Below are 22,355 nucleotides of genomic sequence, written 5' to 3' on the forward strand. Positions count from 1 at the left end.
TTGAATCAGCAACAAATAGTCTACCAACCAAGAAAAGCCCAAGACCAGACAGATTTACAGCCAAATCCAAATTCTACCAGACGTACAAAGAGCTGGTACCATTCCCACTGTAACTAGCCCAAAAAATTGAGGAGGAGGGATTCCTCCCTAACTCATTCTATGAGGCAAGCATCATCCTGATACCGATACCTGGCAGAGACACAGTGAAAAAACAAGGCCAATATCCTTGATGAACATCTATGCAAAAATCCTCAATAAAATACTGGCAAACCAAATCCTCTAGCACATCAAAAAGCTTATCCGTCATGATCAAATAGGCTTTATTCCTGGGATGCAAGGTTGGTTCAACACAGGCAAAGCAATAAATGTTATTCATCACATAAATAACTAAAAACAAAAACCACATGATTATCTCAATAGATGCAGAAAAGGTTTTCAATAAAGTTCAGCACTGCTTCATGTTAAAAACTATCAATAAACTAGATATCAAAGGAACATACCTCAAAATAATAATAGCCATCTATGACAAACCCACAGGTAACATAATACTGAATGGGCAAAAGCCGGAAGCATTCCCTTTGAAAACTGGCAAAAGACAAGGATGCCTTCTCTCACCACTCCTATTCAACATAGTATTTGAATTCCTGGCCAGAGCAATCAGTCAAGAGAAAGAAATAAAGTGCATCCAGATAAAAAGAAAGGAAGTCAAACTATCCCTCTGTTTGCAGACAATATGATTCTATATCTAGAAAACCCCATAGTCTCAGTCCAAAAGCTCCTTAAGCTGATACACAAATTCAGTGAAGTCTCAGGATACAAAAGCAACATACAAAAATCACTAGCATTCCCATATGCCAACAGTTAAGTCAAGAGCCAAAGCAGGAACATAATCCCATTCACAATTGCCACAAAAAGAATAAAACACCTAGGAATACACTAGAAAGATCTCTACAACAAGAATTAAAAATACTGCTCAAAGAAATCAGAGATGACACAAACAAATGGGAAAACATAAGCAATTTACACATTCAATGTTATTCCTATCAAACTACCAACAACTTTCTCCACAGAACTAGAAAAAACTATTTTAAAATTCATATGGAACCAAAACAGAGCCTGAATAGCCAAGGCAATCCTAAGCAAATAGAACAAAGCTGGAGGCATTATGCTACCTGACTTCAAACTATACTATAGGGCCACAGTAACCAAAACAGAATGGTACTGGTACAAAAAGAGACACATAGACCAATGGAACATAATGAGAGCCCAGAAGTAAGGCTGCACACCTACGACCATATGATCTTCGACGAATCTGACAAAAATTAAGCAATAGGGAAAGAATTCATTCAATAAATGGTGCTGGGATAACTGGCTAGCCATATGCAGAAGATTGAAAGTGGACTCTTTCCTTATACCATATACAAAAATCAACTGAAGATGGATTTAAGCCTTAAGGGTAAAATCCAAAACTTTTATAAAAACCTGGGAAGACAAGTGAGGCAATACCATTCCTAAAATAGGAATGGGCAAAGATTTCATGACGAAGACACCAAAAGCAATTGGAACAAAAGCGAAAATTGACAAATGGGATCTAATTAAACTAAAGAGCTTCTGCACAGCAAAAGAAACTCTCACCAGAGTAAACAGACAACATATAGAATGGGAGAAAATTTTTGCAAACTATGCATCTGACAAAGGTCTAATATCCAGCATCAATAAGAAACTTAAACAAATTTACAAGAAAAAAACAAACAGCCCCATTAAAATGTGGGCATAAGACATGAGCAGATACTTTTCAAAAGACATACATGTATGTAGTCAATAAGCATATGAAAAAAAGCTCAATGTCACTGATCATTAGAAAAATGCAAATCACAACCACAATGAGATACCATCTGACACCAGACAGAATGTCTATTATTAAACAATCAAAAAACAATAGATGCTGGTGAGGTTGCCAAGAAAAAGGCTTATACATTGTTGGTGGAAGTATAAATTAGTCCAACCATTAAGGAAAGCAGTGTGGCGATTTCTCAAAGACCAAAAAAACTACCAGAACTAACATTCGACCCAGCAATCCCATTTCTGAGATATATTCAAAGGAATATAATTTGTTCTATCATGAAGACTCATGCATACGTTTGTTCACTGCAGCACTATTCACAACAGCAAAGACATGGAATCAACCTAAATGCCCATCAATGATAGACTGGGTAAAGATAATGTGGTACATATACACCTTGGAATACTACGCAGCCATAAAAAGAATGAGATTGTGTCCTTTGTAGGGACATGGATGGAGCTGGAGGCCATTATCCTTAGCAAATTGACACAGGAACAGAAAACTATATACTGCATGTTCTCAGTTGTAAGTGGGAGCTAAATGATGAGAACATATGGACACATAGAGAGGAACAGACACTGGGGTCTACCAGAGAAGGTGGAGGGTGGGAGGAGGGAGAGGACCAGGAAAAATAACTAATGGGTACTAGGCTTAATACCTGTGTGATGAAATAATCTGAACAACAAACCTTCATGACACAAGTTTCCCTATATAACAAACCTGTAGATGTACCCCCAAACTTAAAATAAAAGTTAAAAAAGGGGGGCTAGCCACATGATCACAAATACATATGCACATATCTGTGCAAATCCCAATCCCCTTATAGGAAACTACCCTACAGATACACCTGCACATGTATGAAGTGATATACAAGGTTATTGACTGCAACTTCGTAATAGCAGAACATTGAAAGAATCAAAGAGTGTGTTCACTCCATATGGTGGAATACTGCACAGCTCCAAAAAGTATGAGGCAGCTCTATAGGTACTGACCTGAAAAGCTCATTAAGCTATATGATCCCATGTAAAAGCAAGGCGCAGAATAGCATCTAGTTGTCACCTTTTCTAAGAAGGAAAATAAAAAAGTATTTAAAAATTCAAAGATTTGCATAAACAGTAGAAGAATTTTCAAGAACTTAAGGGATATGGTGAACTATAAAAGGCGTAGGTGGGCAGGGTAGATGGGAACAGGCTGGACAGCAAGATTTTCAAATTGTATCTTCTTATAAAAGTTTCTTTATAATAGTTATTGAAATTAAATCATGGAGCTATATAAAAAAAATCAGAAAACTTCAGTGTACACGGACATTTTTTTCTTTACATGTATGTTTTCAGTACAACCCTAAGCCAAAAAAGAAAAGTACGTAGTAAATACGAGTCAAGCAATAGGCTTAGGTCAAAGTGACTGACTGCCACGAGGCCAGAAATTGGATGGCAAAGTCCACTTTGCAGGCAAGGGATTTCCAGAACAGCATTTACTAAGGCAGGTCTCTGAAGATGAAAGAAGCCAGGCTTTTAGTTTCACTGGATCATTCAATTTCTATAAATACTCTATTCCAATTAAGCCAATGAATTTACATTTCTTTGCAGCCCATGCTTTTAAGTAAAGCTCAGATGTTTGCCATAGAGTATTTCCCACTGTGTGGCACCCCCCTCAACCCCACCTTCAGCTTTGTTTCAGTAAACAATCAACACAAGCTCCTAATTATAGACTTTAGGAATATAAAATTCCTCAGATGAGACAAGAAATACAACCTACTCTTCTCCCACATCTCAAACCTGTCTTTTAACTAATTCAAAATCAGGCAACACCTTTAGATACTGTGTAAAATACACTACATGGAGTATACAAACAAGTCATATGAACCAAGGTTTTTCAGTACCTCTATGTCTATCTGAAGACATGCCAGTTTTTACATATTCCCTAAAAAAATCGTATTTTAAAAACATCTATGTTCTAACTGCTGTGTGTGTGTGTATGTGTGTGTGTATACATATACATATGAAAGGCAAACACATTTAACTTACTCTGGGCACATGACAAGGCACCCGAGTTACATTTCTGATTGTCTGTCATACAAAAGAGCAAGAAAGCAAGTCAGCCAATTTCTCCTGTATGGGCACTGGATACCAGGAATTTACAGGAAGATATACACCAGCAAGCAAGGCAACATGTTAGTCTGCAAGAGCACTCCTTGGAGAGCTGTTTATTATTTCTCTGGAGAGGTTTCTAAGCTTCGCATTGAGAGCACTCATAACAACCAAACCAAAAAGAGCCCACTACAACCTAGCTTTCACCATCCCTTGCTCAGTTTCTGATATTACTACCTGTCATCTGCCTGGACAAGGAAAATGGGATTGGACAAGTGAAAAACCTTTCATATCAATCCCCAGGAATGAAACTGGAGTTTAAAATCCTGCCCATTGTGTCAACAGGAAGTGGAGCAGAAAGGCTTAAGGACAGAATGTGATGGATTACCAATGTTCTAATCCTTGATATGGCCCTAACCCACTGTGTGACCTTGGGCAAGTCACCTGCCCTCTCTGGGCCTCCACTTGCTCACCTTTAATGAGGTAGTGGTACCTGAAGTCTCGCAAACATCTTTTCCAGCACACATGAACTGGAGCTCCTGGTTGCTTAATTCTGATGGCTTACTCTGTCACTTGAAAACCCAATTTACTGCCAAGAATAAATTATGGCAATGACTGTTGGTGATTGTTTACAGTGAATGAATGTGTTGTAACACAACTCATGGGCAAAATGACTTCATAGCCTATTCCTTTAGATTTTTGACTCCTGATTATGTAGCAGTCTCTGCACCAGATGACACAATATAAAAATAAATTCTCTGTTTCATTTCGGCCCTTACCCCTTGGAGGCTAGATCAGTGCAAATCACTGTTTAAAAAAAAAAAAAGATTGCTGTGAGTAGTGTAGTCTGGTGCACTGGTGAACTGCCCCCAAGACCTGCTCAAGATTAGAAGTGCAAGCAGAAAAAGCAGTGGCTTGGGGTTAAGACTACATTCCTATGCTGAGGGGTGGGGGTGGGTTGTCTGATAAAGCAAAATGGCAAGACTTACAGGCTCTGTTCTCTTTTCTCTTTCTCTCTCATACACACACCCCACTAATAATGTAGTACTGCTTAGCTCATTTGTCCCTTGGGCAAGAAAGCTCACAAGAAAGGTGGGCAGGGTGCCCTTCCCCCCAACATGTGTCCCAAGCCGCAGAACGCGAAGCACTGGTTGGTCATACTCTTCTTCAGTATGACACTAAACAGGACAACGTGGAGGTCCCTCCTTCTTCTGTGTTCTGAGGATCTACCTATTTTCCCTGACAAGATGCAAGCTAATATGTTAACCTAACTTATTACACTCTACCCTGATATTATCCAAGAAAGACAATCGGCCACATTTCTTTATTAAGTTGCAGTAAAACAGTGACATTGCATGAAGTTGCTTTTTGTTATTAAGACTTCTTTGCTTTTACTTTTAACTTTTTAGGTTCTCTCTAAATGTTGAACCATCCGTTTCATTAAAAATACAGAGGGCCGGGTGTGGTGGCTCACGCCTGTAATCCTGGCACTTTGAGAGGCCGACGCAGGTGGATCACTGGAGCCCAAGAGTTGAGACCAGCCTGGCCAACACATGGTGAAACCCTGTCTCTACTAAAAATACAAAAATTAGCCAGGTGTGGTAGTGCATGCCTGTAGTCCCAGCTACTTGGGAGGCTGAGGCAGGAGAATCGCTTGAACCTAGAAGGCAGAGGTTGTAGGGAGCCAAGATTGCACCACTGTACTCCAGCTCCAGCCTGGGTGACACAGCAAGACTCTCTCTAAATAAATAAATAACACGGGGTGAATTGCACAATTCACTTTCCATTTTCTTAATATGATTAAATAATCATCTTGTTTAAAATTAATCTTTCTTAAATGTATGTATAGCTTACCTTTATTTCAATGTTTAATATTGTACGTATTTTGGAAGGAACTTAAGTCTTATTTATATCAATTAGCCTATGGTCAAACTGGTTTCATTATGCCTCATTCATTTAAAATTGCAACTTTCAAGAATCTATGAAGACTTACTGTACTGTGCTAAACTGCCTTTCAGAGTGATGAGAAAATGAATTCCTCAGTTCTAAGAAGCTACTGATTACAAGATGTACCATTGTTTTATAAACAAATGTAGACGGGGGATCAACGCTAAGATACATATGTACAAATGAAAAAATGCATGTCTTAGAAAATGGAGAGGCCAGGCGTGGTGGCTCACGAGGTCAGGAGTTCGAGACCAGCTCAGCCAACATGGTGAAACCCTGTCTCTACTAAAAATACAAAAATTAGCTGGGCTTGGTGGCACGGGCCTGTAATACCAGCTACTCGGGAGGCTGAGGCAGGAGAATCGCTTGAACCCGGGAGGCGGAGGTTGCAGTGAGCTGAGATCGCGTCATTGCACTCCAGCCTGGGGCAGAGCGAGACTCTGTCTCAAAAAAGAAAAAAAAAAAAAAGAGAGAAAATATACACATTCTAATTTTCTCAATGCCTTGTCATCCTGGGAAGGAAGATGACGTTGGGAGTATTCTATTTTTAAGTACAAGGCGCTGCTGCCACTAGGGATTCTTACACAAAAAGACCAACTCACCATGACCTGCTCTCGACTCTCCAGCCCAACTGAGGAGGAACTTGACACTCAGGGTATTGTTGGTCCAAGCTCTCAAGCCACGGCCAGGCCAATGCAATTCAGTTCAAAAGACATGTATTGAGCATCTATGATATGAAAGGGACAGTGCAAGGCATAGGGATAAACAGACAAAACGGCTGTCCCCAACATGACTGCTGCCCTAGGGGAAGTTATCATCAGAAGCAAAGCCCAGAGGTCCACATCCCAGTCCTACCACACCCATTCATGACTCAGGGGGACTTCCCAAGACCTTTGGGTTGACATACAACATTTTCCAAGACCTAGCAACGAAGTCTTGAATCGAATAGTTATGAAAACGTGTTTTCTGTTGTTGTTGTGTTTTTTTGGTCTGGTTTCTGACATAGCATTTCATTTCCAAGGATCTTACTTCTGGGTGAGGACACAAAAGTTGAACAAAACAGCAAGGAAAGGAGCCATGCTAATTTTCTTCATTTTCTTCTAGACACAGCAATAACAAGGCAGGCAGACACAATGCAATAAAGACAAACAGACCCACAACTCGACTTTCTAAAAAAGACTAGTATTTCTTGAGGGCCCACGAGGGATCATATTAGATACTAGATGTTCTTGTTTTCTGTAGGAATGAACTAAGAAGTAGACAAACCTTTCATTTGTCTAAGGTATCAACTGTAGCTGCACTTAAAAATGGAATTCAAGGATTTAAACGAAGTTTATTTCATAAAGACTGAACTTGTTACGAATCATGAGTAGTTAATATTAAAAATCTCATTGCCTAAAAACACCATAACATATAATAAATATGAGTGTGTTCCTACAACATACAATATACCACGGGGACACTAACATAGAAAAACCTTACAATGTAGCTGGGAAGAGCATTCTATTATTTTATTTTTATTTTTCAAGACAAGGTCTCACTCTGTTGCCCAGGCTAGAGTGTAGAGGCACGAACATAGCTCACTGCAGCCTTTGCCTCCTGGGCTCAACTGCTCTTCCCACCTCAGCCTTCCAAGTAGCTGGGAACATGGGTGCACACCACCATGCCTGGCTAATTTCTTTTTCAGAGACCTGCTTTCACTATGTTGCTCAGACTGGTCTTGAACTCCTGGGCTTTAGTAATCCTCCCACCTCAGCCTCTCAATATGCTGGGATTACAGGCGTGAGACACTGAGCCCAGCCTCTGTCATTTTAAAAGCTAAAAATTATGTAGAGTACTTGATATGAAATTAAGGTAAAATAAATAAAATGCAATAACTTTTAATTTGATGGAAGACATGCAATACAGACACACACAATTAACTCTCAAATAATTTTTCTTTTGTTTAGACTAAATAAATGTTAGGGTCATCACAAAGCACTCACCTTGAAAGGGGTGAAGATAAATTGGGGGGCAGAATGGGAATACCAGCTTAAAAAAAAGATAAGACTTTCTTGCCCCTAGCATTGCTCTTTTTAGAGATGGGTTCTCGTTCTCCCGAGTAACCAGGAATGCAGGTGTGCGCCACCATGCCCTGTTAAATATTCTTGAAGAGATGGGGGTCTGGCTGTGTTGCCCAGGCTGATCTCGAACTCCTGGGCTCAACCAATCAGCCTACCTCAGCCTCCCAAAGCACCGGGATTATGGGTAGGAGCCACTGCATCCGGCCTGTCAAATAATTTCTATAAGGCAATAATGCTACCAGAATTCACACAGGCTGAGACAGTATCTGAAGCACTACAGGCTACAAAAGAAGTTACTAATAATCCCACACCGGGGATGTCAGGTCAAGAAACTGTCTTTTGTAAACAGGAAGGCACAGGGAAGTTAGGTGTTGGAGTGCAGAATCACTATACGCAGACCCCACAGAATAATTCCATGAAGAGACAAAGAATGGAGCCAAGAGGCGCAGCCATGGACTTTGAGAAGAGCTGGTCCACAGACCCCTGCATCCCTCTTGTCCCCGCAACTGCCATTGCACCCCACAGCAATTCTGGAGCAGATTCAGCTTTCTGTGTTGACAGGCAGGCTTGTTTCCTTATCTGCGGAAAGAAGATGGTGGTGCCCATGAGCCACCTGTGTCACACAAATGTTTCAAAGGTTAAATTTAAAAAATAGATTTGAGGTTTTTTTTTTCTTTGTTCTTTGAGACAGTTTGCTCTTGTTGGCCAGGCTAGAGTGCAGTGGCGTGATCTCAGCTCACTGCAACCTCCGCCTCCTGGGTGCAAGTGATTCTCCTGCCTCAGTCTCCCACATAGCTAGGATTTACAGGCATCTGCCACCATGCCCAGCTAATTTTTGTATTCTTAGTAGAGACGAGGTTTCACCGTGTTTCCCAGGCTGGTCTCCAACTCCTGACCTTAGGTGATCCACCAACCTCGGCCTCCCAAAGTGCTGGGATTACAGGCATGAGCCACCTCACTCGGCCTGAGATATCTTTAAACATGATTATTGGAGAAACTTAACTGTCCTCTAAATGCTTTGTCTATACTGATCAATGAAAAGAACTGTGTCCAGATATAAATATACACACAACATATCAAATTGAAGGTGTTAAAGTACTTCAAATAATTCTAAATTTTACTTTGTTTCTTATAACTACGTAAGGATAAAAATGCATGAAACACTGCATGTTGTGGAAACCTGCATCATTCTCAACTTTGCTTTCAGAAATAAAAAGTACAGAAGTTACTGAGATAATTGGTGAAATAATATCTGACATGTGAGGAGCCTCTCCTTTGGGTAAGCAGCACAAGATAAATTTTTCATTCAGATGAAGCCACAGCTATTAAGAAGACAGTTACCAAGAGAATGAAAAGACTCAAAGGCAGATTGTTTCTGGAGGAGGCAGGGCAAGCACACTTCGCTGTGCTGGCTCACCTTTATACTAAAGAATACAGTTGAACAGCCCCCTGACTCCCTCAGCCAAAGAAAGCACCTCATAAACAGGCTGGCATGCATGTCCAACCAAGTCAGTAGCAAAACAAACAGGCTTCTTTCTCTAGCCAAAGCCAACACCAAGGGGCAGGCAGACTCAGCAAACAGCAAAAGGAGACCCAGTGATGAATGAGGGTGAGGCCTGGTGAGCAAATTGCTCCTGAGCAAAAAAAAAAAGTTGGGTGACATGCAGATGGGTCAAAGCAAGGATCCGCCTCAACTCCCTTGTGTATGGCTAGTAGGATTGTAAGATGGGGCACCCGCTGTGGAAAATAGTTTGACAGTTCCTCAAAAAGTTAAACACATGGCCGGGTATGGTGGCTCACGTCTATAATCCCAGCACTTTGGGAGGCCAAGGTGGGTGGATGACTTGAGGTCAGGAGTTCGAGACCAGCCTGGCCAACATGGTGAAACCCTGTCTCTACTAAAAATAAAAAAAAATTTACCCAGGCTGATCTCAGCTACTTGGGAGGTTGAGGCAGGAGAATCGCTTGAACCCAGGAGGTGGAGGTTGTAGTGAGCCGAGGTCATGCCACTACATTCCAGCCTGGGCAACAGAGCAAGATTCTGTCTCAAAAAAACAAAAACAAAAACACAAGTTAAACATAGAATTACCATATGACCAGCAATTCCACTTCTGGATCTATACCCAAAGGAATTTTTAAAGGGGACTCAAACAGAAGATACTCTCATACATCCATTTTCATTGCATCATTATTCACTATAGCCAAGAGACGAAAACAACTCAAATGTCCACTGATGAATGAAAAGATGAACAAAATGGGGCCTTATACATACCATGGTATGTATTATTCAGAGATAAAAAGAATGAGATTCTGATACATACTACAATATGAATGAAACTTGAAGACATTGTGCTAAGGGAAATAAGGCAGATACAGAAGGATAAATATTTTATGATTCCACTAATATGAGGTATCTAGAGCAGTCAAGTTCATACAGACAGAAAGTAGAATAGAACTTACCAGGGACTAGAGGGATGGGAGGGGAGTTATTGTTCAGTGGTAGATTTTCTGTTAGAGATGGTGAAAAAATTCTAGACATGGATGATGGTTGCATAACATTGTAAATGTAGCTAATGCTACTGAATCATACACCTAAAAATGGTTAAAATAGTAAACTGTGTGCTTCGAATGCCCTCACCCCTTATCTGCCACACTGGATTTTGGGCCTCCTCTTATCTGCCACACTGGATTTTGGGGTCTTCCCACCCCTACCCCTGACCCTTTTCCCTTTCCTTGACCATCTGTTCATTTCCGCATTCAAGATGCCCACTAAATTTACTTCTGGCAGAAGTAGGCTCAAATAAATCTGGAAACCAGAGTTACAGCAGGAGGCTTATGATCCTTGGTCCTGATATTCCACTGCTAGCTCCAGCATGTGACCTCTCCTTCCAAAGGAAAATAAGTCATTTTTAATGAGCTTTCACAGAGATGGTAACTATCAACACTTCAGATCATTATGGAAAGAAAACTTCAGTTTCTCTAGTGGGTTGCAGAGAGCAGACCAAATCCTAAGTCAGAAAAACAGCCTTTTTCTACTGGTATCATTGACTTCCTACCAAGAAGCCTGAGAGACAGAGAAGGAGCCAAGCCTCCCATGTACAGAATCGTGAATCATTCACTCGAAATACTCAGGAGCCAAGTTTTCCTCTCTCTTTCTTTGGACCAATGAATACATAGATCTGCAGTGAGAACTGCCTTAGCTGGAAGTAGGCTGGGGCTAAAGTTAAAAGTCACCACAGCCATTTGTTTCTTTGGAACATTCTGGAAGAGTGAGCGTTTAAAGTAAGACGATGTGGACATTACTAAATTATTTTAATTTTTTTGGCTAACTATCATTATGATTTCTTTGGAAGTCATGTACCTGTGGCAAAATATGCCTTGGTTAAGTATTTGTGGAATGAAGAACAACTCCCTTAAATAAGAGTTCAAAATACGTGATGAAACCAGTTTTGCCACAACATGGCAAATCCTTGATATGTAATAAGTGGAGTGCAAGAAAGTATGACAAAGGGGGCCAGATAGCATGTAATGTTTGATAAGGGGGTTTCACTGCAAGAGATGAGGAAGTACGGGCAGGGCACCTTGGCTGGGTTGTGGCGCCATCGCTTTCTCTATCAAAGTCTATAATCGAAACTCAAACCTACCGAAAGAAAGGGACCAATATTGGTCATAAATGTACGTATTTCCATTATATACACTTCAATGGGATGAGGACTGTCAGGTAAATGAAGTATGAATTCTCTTTTTTCTTAAGAAAAAAATGGAGGGGGGCCAGGCACAGTGGTTCATGCTTGTAATCTCAATGCTCTGGGAGGCCGAGGCAGGAGGACTGAGCACAGGAGTCTGACACCAGTCTGGGCAACACAGTGAGACTGGGTAACACTGAGACTGCAGTGGGCTCTGATCACACCCCTGTATGCAAGCCTGGGTGACAGAGGGAGACCCTGTCTCTTTAAAAAAGAGAAAAGAAAAAATGGGAGGAAAATGATGGTTGCAGAGGGACATGTCACTGCACTTGTAATCAGTGGAAAGACTTGCAGTATTAAAATCAGATCTAACAGAGAAATGGCAAATACATTAATAAATAAAATAAAGAAACAAATAAAACGCCTCAGTAAGCCTCTTCCTCCTCCCTAAAGAGTAGCTCGCTTCAGCAATCCATGCTAAAGTGTTGCTTTACGTTCTCAAACTCAGTTCAAAATGTGAGTAATTTTGCATTCTGTTTCACATTGACAAAGTTGTTCTTTCCTGCTACTTATTTATAATTTAATTCCCTCGATGGTCCTAAAATCAAGAGAAAAAAATGTTTTCAAACAAAAATCACTATTTATACAGCTGGAGTTTCCATTTAGTTAGGAAAATCAGTAGAAAAATGTTTGGTCAGAATTTGAGATAAGTTTTGAATGTTTCAGAAAACCTCATGCCATCAACTTCTAAATCTCTTTTATAATATTTATGTCTTCCCCAAAGTCAACAAGGGACCCCCCCCCAAATCAACTAAATTAATGGGTTCTGATCTGGGCAACTCCTTTGGCAAAGGGTGGGGGAATCTCTGAATCAGCAACAAAAATAGCTCAATTAAAATACCATTCTAACATGCAGTTAGTTTTTGTTTGAAAATGGAAACCAGCAACTTGCTTGCATGAGTAAACAGAAGACAATTACTCAGGCTGGGGTCTCCAGAGCAGAAAGCATGGGAGACAGCTGGCAATTATCTGGCTAACTTAACCAGATAATTCATGCCTAAAAATCCACTCTGGTGCCCAAATTGCCCAGATTGGTTATATTCACAGAAGAACTAAAGAGTGTAATTACCAAATTCCCTTCCAATCTGTGCAGCCAAAGCTGTGCTTGGGTGGTTTGTTTTAAGGTGGTGATTGTACTGTCCTCAGTGCTTCATCTCTAGCAAGGAATGTGCTAGGATTTTCATGATTGAAATTTGAACATCTGTTTAAATATTCTATGGTCTTACATAGGATGCAGCTTTCATATACTGAATGCAGTACTAAAAATTTCAAATATGCCAAGACACTGACAAACTGCACTGGAGATAATGCTTTAAGCTTATATACCTTGAGGCAAAGCCCAGATGAAGACAGATACTGTAACTCCTAACAGAAAAAAAATCTGAAGGGGGAAAAAATAGAGTTAAAAATAGAGAAAGAGAATGTGTAAGATTATGCAAATTAGAGCTTCCAAAATTTGAAACAAGTATGTCTTTTTAGCCTATCACCAAAGACAGGAGATTAACACCTTTATGTTTATATAGCACTTTATATTTTTACAAAGCCCATTACAATGAATCCTCACAACTGTGTAAGGTAAATTGGGTATTATTATTCCCATTTCATGGATTAAGAAAATAGGGTCCTCAGATTTGCAGAAGCAAAGCTAATGTCAAATCTGAAACTTGAACCCAAGTCTTCTGGATCACAAGTTTGGTGCCCTTTCCATCGCACTGTGCTAAAGGCTAAAGTTAACTTAAAGCAAATAACAAATATCACATTACCCAGTCAAATCTGTGGTATTCGCCATCACAAATAGTCTTAGGGTCACACGTGTCATTAAATAAATCTTATTGCCAAGCGCAGCTGGAGAGCACAGACTTTATGGGAAGGTGGTAGCAACGAAGGCTGCTCTCCATCGGTTCTGCCAGACCCTGGGCAGGGGATTTCTCTTGGACTCGGCTTCCTAACCAGCTAAGGGAAATAATAGATTAGAGAATGTCTCAAGTCCCTTCACATCAAGCTGATGATCAGCCTAAGAGGGTTCAGTTTCTCCCGTTCCCGCGAACTCAGAATGACAGGTGTCCGTTTTCTTCATCCTCTGGATATTATAAGCTTCTCCAAACCAGTGGCTCCCTGCTCTCCTTAACGAAAACAGGGTTCTAAAATGCATTTTTACCAACTTCTGCCTAATTTAAGCAGGAAAACAATATAAACACGACATTTTTAGAATTATTATCATATTCACTACATTTTAATATAACACTACATTTTTAGAATCATTATAATATAGGTTATTGTGTTGCTCAGTTCCATTTCCAAACTTGATTGGCACCTGCCAATTCTGATGCTCTTCAGATGGATAAAGGGTATTGGAAACCAGAATAATAGCCTTGCCCTGGATCAAGAAACAAAAACTACTTCTTTTACATTGATGCCATTTTAAAAGCTATCAAATTTGGCTCAAATTACCAGTCATCACCTGTGGTTGGCAATGACTGTTTTAAAGTTTCACATAAGCTAGGTCCAACTGAGGGACTTCTATTTCTCAGTAGTACATTCCACCTGGGAATAATGACTTTAAATTTTTAAGAGACTGGGTCTTACTCTGCGCCCAAGCTGGAGTGCAGCAGCACAACCACAGCTTACTGCAACCACTGCAGCCTTGAACTCCTGGGCTCAAGGGATCCCCCTACTTCAGACTCCCAAATAGCTGGGATTACAGGTACATGCCACCACATCTGGCTAATTTTTAATATTCTCGTGGAGATGGGGTCTCACTCTGCTGCCCAGGCTGGTTTCAAACTCCTGGCTTCAGGTGATCCTCCCACTTCAGCCTCCCACAGCACTGGGATTATAGGGATGAGCCTCTGCACCTGGCCTGATGTTTTAAAAAGTACGAAAGATGTTCCCGCTCCCTAAATGGAATTAACCATTATGCTTTAGTAGAAGTCCGTATTAGAACCTTATTGGAATTCAAGGGCTTAAATCCCAGGCAGTGAGTTTTCATTGCCTTTATGCCTTCCTGGTCCTGCTTGGTCATTTAAGAGAGGAGGGGAAAAGGACTGCTAATGTGGGAAAGCATCTAACATACAGAGACAGAAGAAGAACGTTTAGAGCAAGCTTGTCCAATCCCTGGCCCACGGGCCGCATGTGGCCCAGGACAGCTTTGAATGCAGCCCAACAGAAATTCACGAACTTTCTTGAAACATTACAAAATTTTTCCGTGTGTGTGTGTGTGTTTTGTTTGTTTGTTTAGCTCATCAGCTATTGTTAGTGTTAGTGTATTTTATGTGTGGCCCAAGACAAGTCTTCTTCCAGTGTGGCCCAGGGAAGCCAAAAGATTGGACACCCCAATCTAGAATCTTGATTTTACCATAAATGTGCTAAAGTCAAACATTCCTCTATCATAAAGACAATTCTTTAGACCAGGCATGGTGGCTCATGCCTGTAGTCCCAGCACTTTGGGAGGCCGAGGAGGGTGGATCACTTGAGGTCAGGAGTTTGAGACCAACCTGGCCAACATGGTGAAACCTCGTCTCTACTAAAAATACAAAAATTAGCTGGGCATGGTGACACATGCCTGTAATTCCAGCTACTCAGGAGGCTGAGGCAGGAGAATCACTTGAATCTGGAGGTTGCAGTGAGCTGAGATCGCACAGGATGCTCTCCATCTCTTGACCTTGTGATCCGCCTGCCTTGGCCTCCCAAAGTGGTGAGATTACAGGTGTGAGCCACTGCACCCGGTCAAGTCAATGAGTTTTAATAATGCTTGTTTTCCCCTCTCTTTTGAAGTTAAAAAGTTGGCTTGATAACCAGCTATAACTTTTGGCTTGATAACCAGCTATAACTTTTAGTATGCTAAAGTGTTCTGGTCTCACTAGCAAATCAAACAGGCCCAGCAATACATCGGTCTCCCATATATTCTGCGTTGTCTATTAATTTTGTACATAATGTGGGGCATATCGGCCAGGTGCAGTGGCTCATGCCTGCAATCCCAGCACTTTGGGAGGCTGAGGAGGGAGGACTGCTTGAGCCCAGGAGTTGGAGACTTGGGGCATGTGATCACCAACCTGAGTCTGAAGTGCTGACTGTAAAATGGATATACCACTAAACTACTTCAAAGAGCTATTGCTGGGAAGAACAAATACAACTCACCATAAAATATTCTTAAATAATCCAGTAGGACCTCACTTGTCCAGGGCCACACCCATTTACAAATGGGTGCTATGCAGACCATCCAGAGCTGGTGCCAAGTCTGTTGGCCCTGGCACCATGTTCCTGTACCCTCCTCTTCACTGCTGAGGCCTGCAGCCAGTCACCCTCTAGGCTCCCCACCCCTCTCCATCTGCCATGCTCTCATTTTATGTGTGTGTGCCTTTGTTCATTCTGATGAACAGAAGCCTGATTCTGCTTAGTGCTGCCCATGGTGGGGTCTCCAGTGCTCATTCACACCAAGGATGACCACAGGCATTATAAAGCTTGCTGCAGTGAATGGGGGTGTCAGGACAGGGAAGGGATATTCAGCTACCTGGACCCCTTCTGGTCCTAAATTAAACAAAGAAGCAAAGCTGTACTATACAACAGTTACACTTAATAAGGCATTTGAGGAGAAACCTGTGTTTCTCTCTATAGTTTCTAAAGAGCAAGCAGAATATTTTTGGAAATAATGAAAAATCCACTGATACATTTAGGGCTTGCGGTGGGTCTAAGATTTAAGTGGCGTAGGAGAAAAGAAACTGAGATGTATTACTTGTACATTTTTCTTCTGACACCTTGATATTCCAGTTTAAACCACCTTGAATTATGCCAGAAATCAGTGTCTTTAAGTCCACAGATGCTTAGGTCCTTGAGATCAATTCACCCCTAGTTATAGAGATAGCAAACTATTAAGAAAACTAAAGTTTTCTTGCTCCTTTGTGTTAAGTTCACCAGAATTCAAGCCTCTGACTTCCACGATGGTGCTCCCTTTTTTTTATACCACAACATGGATTTGTTCATGGTTATTTTCCTTTAATAAATTCTTGCCACAAGTGAATTTAGGCTGTTTTTAATTAAGGTCTTAACCAAAAGATCATTTGGAAAACTCTGTCCCTCCCACAAGGCAGGACAAGCTTGTTCTGACCAGCTGTTCAAAGATTTTTTCTGCTCAATCATCAAAGCTTGCAATATCCTCTTACAGTCCTGATAAGGTGAGCACCACTTCCAACCCATCTATGAAAAAACTATCTCTCTCAAATTTCCATCCCAAAATTAACGAAAGTGGGGAGAAGATTCACAGGGAAGCCGTAAAGCTGGAGCAGGGGGTGGGGACCACGTTTGATAGGAATCTTCATTAACATGATTTTAAGGAGTGACAGGACTTCTCTTTTTACGCAATTCCACCAGAACTCACAATGTTTTTGTGCCATAGATGCCTCCTTTGGTCTCCTGATGAAGTCTATTGGACCCCTTTTCTCAGACTAGTGCTTTTTTATGCCGTTTTATATATATGTATATAATTACAAAGGAAATGCTTTGTACTGAAATATAGCTATTCAAAATATTAAAAAGCAATTTATCATACAGTAATCTATGTTCTTCTGTGTTCGTGCATTAAATAAAAAGATTCAGCAGCAGGTCAAAAATTACTGTAATTTTGAAGTCATGATGAGCATAAACAATATTTCAAGACAGCTGCAACAAGTGTAATGTGATATGAAAATATCTATTTCTATGGGGTGACAGTCAAACACACTGCCAATTCTACTGTGGTTTAGTGCCTACATTCATACTAGGAGAAAATGCTAAATTTCAGTTAGAGGGTAGTCACAAAAAAATTAAGCAATATCTAGAATTCTATCCAGGGACCCACATTAACAATCTGAATCACAGAACTGGTCTGTGATCTCCTTCAGGTCTAATTCTTTAGATTCTTGATATCTAACTAGAATAATGCACGACACAGATAGGCACTTGGCAATTGCATGAATTGAACTGAGTCAATAGAGTCTGAATTTAAAAACAAAACAGAACATTAGAAAGGGGCTGAGACTGCCTTGAGTAACCTTCCAAGCCCCTTAATCTCAGCAAGTCCACCCACTGCCAGCTTCCTTCAAGTTCTTCATTCATTAAGCAAATATTCACAGAGCACCTAGTGAGCGTTGGGCAACATTGTAGGCACCAGGCAAACTGCAGATGGTGATGAACTTTAATAAAACATGAAAATAGGATAAAGAGTGACTGGTAGACCAGATGGTAGCAAGGGCTTTTCTGAAGTGACAGGTGAGTCAATAGATGACAAGGAGCCAAAGTCACATAAAGATGTGAGGCAAGGCTATTCCTGGCAGATGGGACAGCAAGTGCAAAGGCCCTGAGGCAGCAAGAAGCTTGGTGCAGGCCTTTCTTACCTTGTGCTCCCCGAATCTAACACACCTGGCCATACCACACCCTGGAAGAGCCTCATCAGAGTCTATGTGAGGAAACGTCAAACAAGGTCTTCCCCAAGACCCTGGAAGAGGCCCTGTTCACCTCTCCTGTAACCTTCCCTCCATTTATCCCATTTTTACATACTCCAGGCCACATCCATCTCTCAATCAGAGAATTTCAGGGCAAAAGCTGTTCCAAAAATCATGTAATTCAACCCCAGCTGTAATCATCTGACCACACCTTCCGTTACAAGAAACTCAGACCACTGAAGCAGTACGCTTTCCCTGAACTAAAGGTCTGTGGTTTGTACTGCACCATAGGTGAACACAGAGGCTGCGCAGCTAATCTAAAAGGAGGTGCCCAGTGAACACCATGGCTTCCATGTTCACAGACCTTCCTCTCCAAGGCCCTAGAGTAGGTAAGTTCTAGACAAGATGGAAGAGTTTTTTGAAAACAGCCACAATCTTGAGGCCAAATAATTATATTGGGGTAGCTTGTATTCTAAATCAGATTTTTCTCCTTCACAGGTGCCTTGGGCTAAATGCCTGCCCTCACATCCCCGTTAAATTCCTATGTTGAAGTCATAATCCCCAGTGCCTCAAAATATGGCTTTATTTGGAGAACGAACCTTTAAAGAGGGGATTAAGTTAAAAGGAGGCCACTGGGGTGAGCCCAAATCCAATCTGAAGGAAAAGACTCCCGGTGCGCTTATGACAGAGGGACACCCAGGTGAAGAGGCAGCCATGTGCGAGCCAAGAGGGGCCTCAGAGGAAACCTCCCTGATGACATCTTGGACTTCCAGTTTTTTCTTTTTTTTTTTTTTTTTGTTTGTTTGTTTGCTGTTGAAGCAAAAAATTCCAGATTTTTGCTGTTGAAGCCACCCAGTCTGTGGTACTTTCCTATGGCAGCCCTATCAGACTAATGTAATAGGTGTCTAAATTTAGATATTTCCCAACGCAGAGGCTGAGACAAGGACTTGTGTGCAGGTAATTTACTGGGAAGTGATCCTAGCAGGAGGGAGAGTGAGGTGGTTGTATTACTGAGGAGTGTGTGTAGAAGGTCATGGCTACAGGTAACAGGGGCTTCATTCTGCTGAGGCCTCCCAAGAAGCATCCAGAATGCCCCTGGAACCGTTCTAGGAAGTAGGGCCATTTATCCACTGGCTTCCATTCCCACTGGTAGAGGGGGCCCCAGGGACGTTAACCCCCCTCCGATTCACAGGTTGCAATATGTGCAGTCTGCTCCTAGAAAGACAAAAATGCAAAAAGCAGTGCTCCTGGCATCTGAGGCAGGACACCGTCAGCAAAAGGCAAATCTCAGCTCACGGGACACTGGGCCACGGGACGTGAGGTGGGTGCAGACGGAGTACTGTATGAAGTCAGCAGATCACCGATGACGCAGCTGGTTCCTTCTCCAGACTCAAAAACATCTTTAAGGTCACTGAAGATAGCAAGATTCTGCAATGGACCCATTTTGTGGCCACAGAGTTGTAATGATACTGGCGTCCAGGGACAGTTGCATTCCTCCCACAAGGTAGATTCAGGTGTCAGCTGATGGCGAGAAGTGTTGAGGAATACCATGTCTCGGGCATGCTCATTTTCAGCATGCTCTTGTGAATTCTGTGTTTGAAGTGAGAATTTTGGTTGGGCCTTTCTGCTATTTTCCAAAGATAATCTAATTCTTTTTTTTTCTTTTCTTTGAGACAGAGTCTCTCTTTGTTGCCCAGGGTGGAGTGCAGTGGTGCAATCTTGGCCCACTGCAACCTCCACCTCCTGGGTTCAAGTGATTCTCCTGCCTCAGCCTCCCAAGTAGCTGGAATGACAGGTGCGCGCCACCATGCCCAGCTAATTTTTGTATTTTTATTACAGATGGGGTTTTGCCATGTTGACCACGCTGGTCTCGAACTCCTGACCTCAGGTGATCTGCCTGCTTTAGCCAAAGATAACCTAATTCTTTTCTAATCAACATGTCCCTCTATTGCAACTGGTCCTCAACTCTGAAGCGAAACCTATTGCTTATGAAAAGAGAGTAAAATCACCTTACTTAAGTTCTAGGTAATCTCTAGAAGTCAACCCATAAAAGGGATTTTTCTCTCCCACCCAGGTTTCCCCTCTGGAATTGAGGTGTTAGGTCAAATATGGTACTTCTGAATGTCACATGAACAACTAACTCCAGTTTATTCAAGCTACCCTTTAAGACCAATAAATGTGCTTATGGGACAAATTTTCTAAATTATCTTCAGGAATTTATTTCCCTTTCTTTGGCAAATAACTGAGATTTATTACTTAATACTTTGTAAAGTAAAACACCCAAGATAAAGTTATGCGGGGAGATGTCAGACGTGAATGGTATTTCCTGGCATTTTCCAATTACCCTGAGTCCTATCTTTAGAGTTATCAGATTGAGCAAATAAAAATACAGATCATTAGGTAAGTTAAATTAGAATTTCAAACAAACAACAAATTTTAAAAATATCTATATTCCCAATATTGCATGGGACCTACTTATAATAAAAAAGTTATTTGTTGTTTATCTGAAATTCAAATTGAACTTGGCATCGTGTATTTTATCTGGTAACCCTATCTTAATATTCCAGAATGGAAAAATAGCAAAATTAGTATTTAAAGTAGAATTTATATTTAAAATATAACCTCCTAACAGCAGAATACTCAAAGCATGATTAGGTAGAACAAGCTGCTATTTTAACAAAGAGGATTCATTTTAGAACTGATGGCTCATTGTAACAACTAGGGTGGTTCAATTTGAAAGGCAAAAACTAAGGCATTTTATTTAATATTTAATAAAAATATTAAAATTCCCCTGGGAATCAATGTGTAAGAACAAAAAAACCATGTATTATTATTTGCATAAAAAAAGCAATTAAAATGTAGTAAACACACATTTTATTTGTGTAACTTGCCACTGTTTAGTGCTTACAGAAGCTAAAACATCAATATGGGTTAAGATACTGAAAAAAGAAAAAAAAAAGAAAAAAGAAAGCAGTTGGAAAAAAATTTGATTGGATCTCAAAATTGTACATATCTCAAACTATGCAGAACAGAAACAGTTTCCTCTCCAACTCTGTCCTTCTCTTAGTTTGAGAAATGGTCCTAGACACTCCGGAAAAAATACAGTAGTCTCTCCTCATCCTCAGAGGATACATTCCAAGACCCCTACTGCATGCCTGAAACCTCAGATCATACCGCCCTATATATGCTATGTTTTTTCCTATACACTAAGGAGTGAGGGTTGGGGAATAGTGTAATATGGTGTGAATACAATGGACAAAGGGGATGACTCAAGTCCCAGGTGGGATTTAATGATGCTACTCAGAACAGTGTGCAATTTAAAATGTATGAATTGTTTATTTCTGGAATTTTTCATGTAATAGTTTCGGACCTTAGGTAACTGAAAGCACAAAAAGCAACACCGTAGATGAGGGGGACAACAAATATACCCTTGTTTGAGATGGCTTATATGACACTGTAGCTGGGGACAAAGAATGCCTGTGACAGGCACAGAATTATCTGAGAGCAAGACTTGTTAACCTTGGCACTAGCGACATTTTGGGTTGGATAATTCTTTGCTGTGGAGAAGCTGTCACATATATTGCAGGATGTTTAACAGTATCCCTGGCCTCTACGCACTAGAGGCCGATAGCATCTCCCACTCCTAGTTATGAAAATCAATAATGTCTCCAGACATTGCCAAAGGTCACCTGAGGGGCAGAACATTCCCCAGTTGAGAACCACTGGTCTACGAGAACCTCTGGTGTTTTGGCTCTGCCCTGGCAATGACAGTCTTGAGTTCCCAGAAATTTCTAAAAATATCACTGTAGGGCAGCTTGGAATAACAAAAGGGGGGGAAAAAAAGCTGCAACGAAATTTGCACCAAATCCATGCTGACCAAAATTGTTCTAAATATATTCACGGAAAAATTAAAATAGATTTATCTACCTAAAGATGCCTCTAACTCTTCATATGCGGAAGTTGTGTGCTAATCCAAGATTGAGGCAGGAGACCTGTTTTCAGCACCAACTCTACTCTTTGCTTACCACGTCTCAGAGGATTAACCTTTCTGACCCTGTCTATATTCCCAACACTGGTTCTCATTCAGCTGCCCCTTCCCCAGTCAACCCCGAGAGGTAGGTCATTAACCGTTCCATGTCAGATGAGGAAGCTTGGGGGCCGGGCGTGGTGGCTCACATCTGTAATCCCAGCACTTTGGCAGGCCAAGGCAGGTGGATCACTTGAGGTCAAGAGTTCAAGACCAGCCTGGC

At 41.1% G+C, this 22,355-nt stretch overlaps 1 protein-coding gene across 3 annotated transcripts in view; it reads right to left on the bottom strand.

The window, feature by feature from the left end:
* E2F3 (E2F transcription factor 3) overlaps positions 1 to 22,355 on the bottom strand; it is a 90,259-nt gene that overhangs the window by 41,057 nt on the left and 26,847 nt on the right. The gene's annotated exons all lie outside the window — the stretch shown is intronic.

This window comes from Piliocolobus tephrosceles, chromosome 5, assembly GCF_002776525.5.
Source record: "Piliocolobus tephrosceles isolate RC106 chromosome 5, ASM277652v3, whole genome shotgun sequence".
NCBI lineage: Eukaryota > Metazoa > Chordata > Mammalia > Primates > Cercopithecidae > Piliocolobus > Piliocolobus tephrosceles.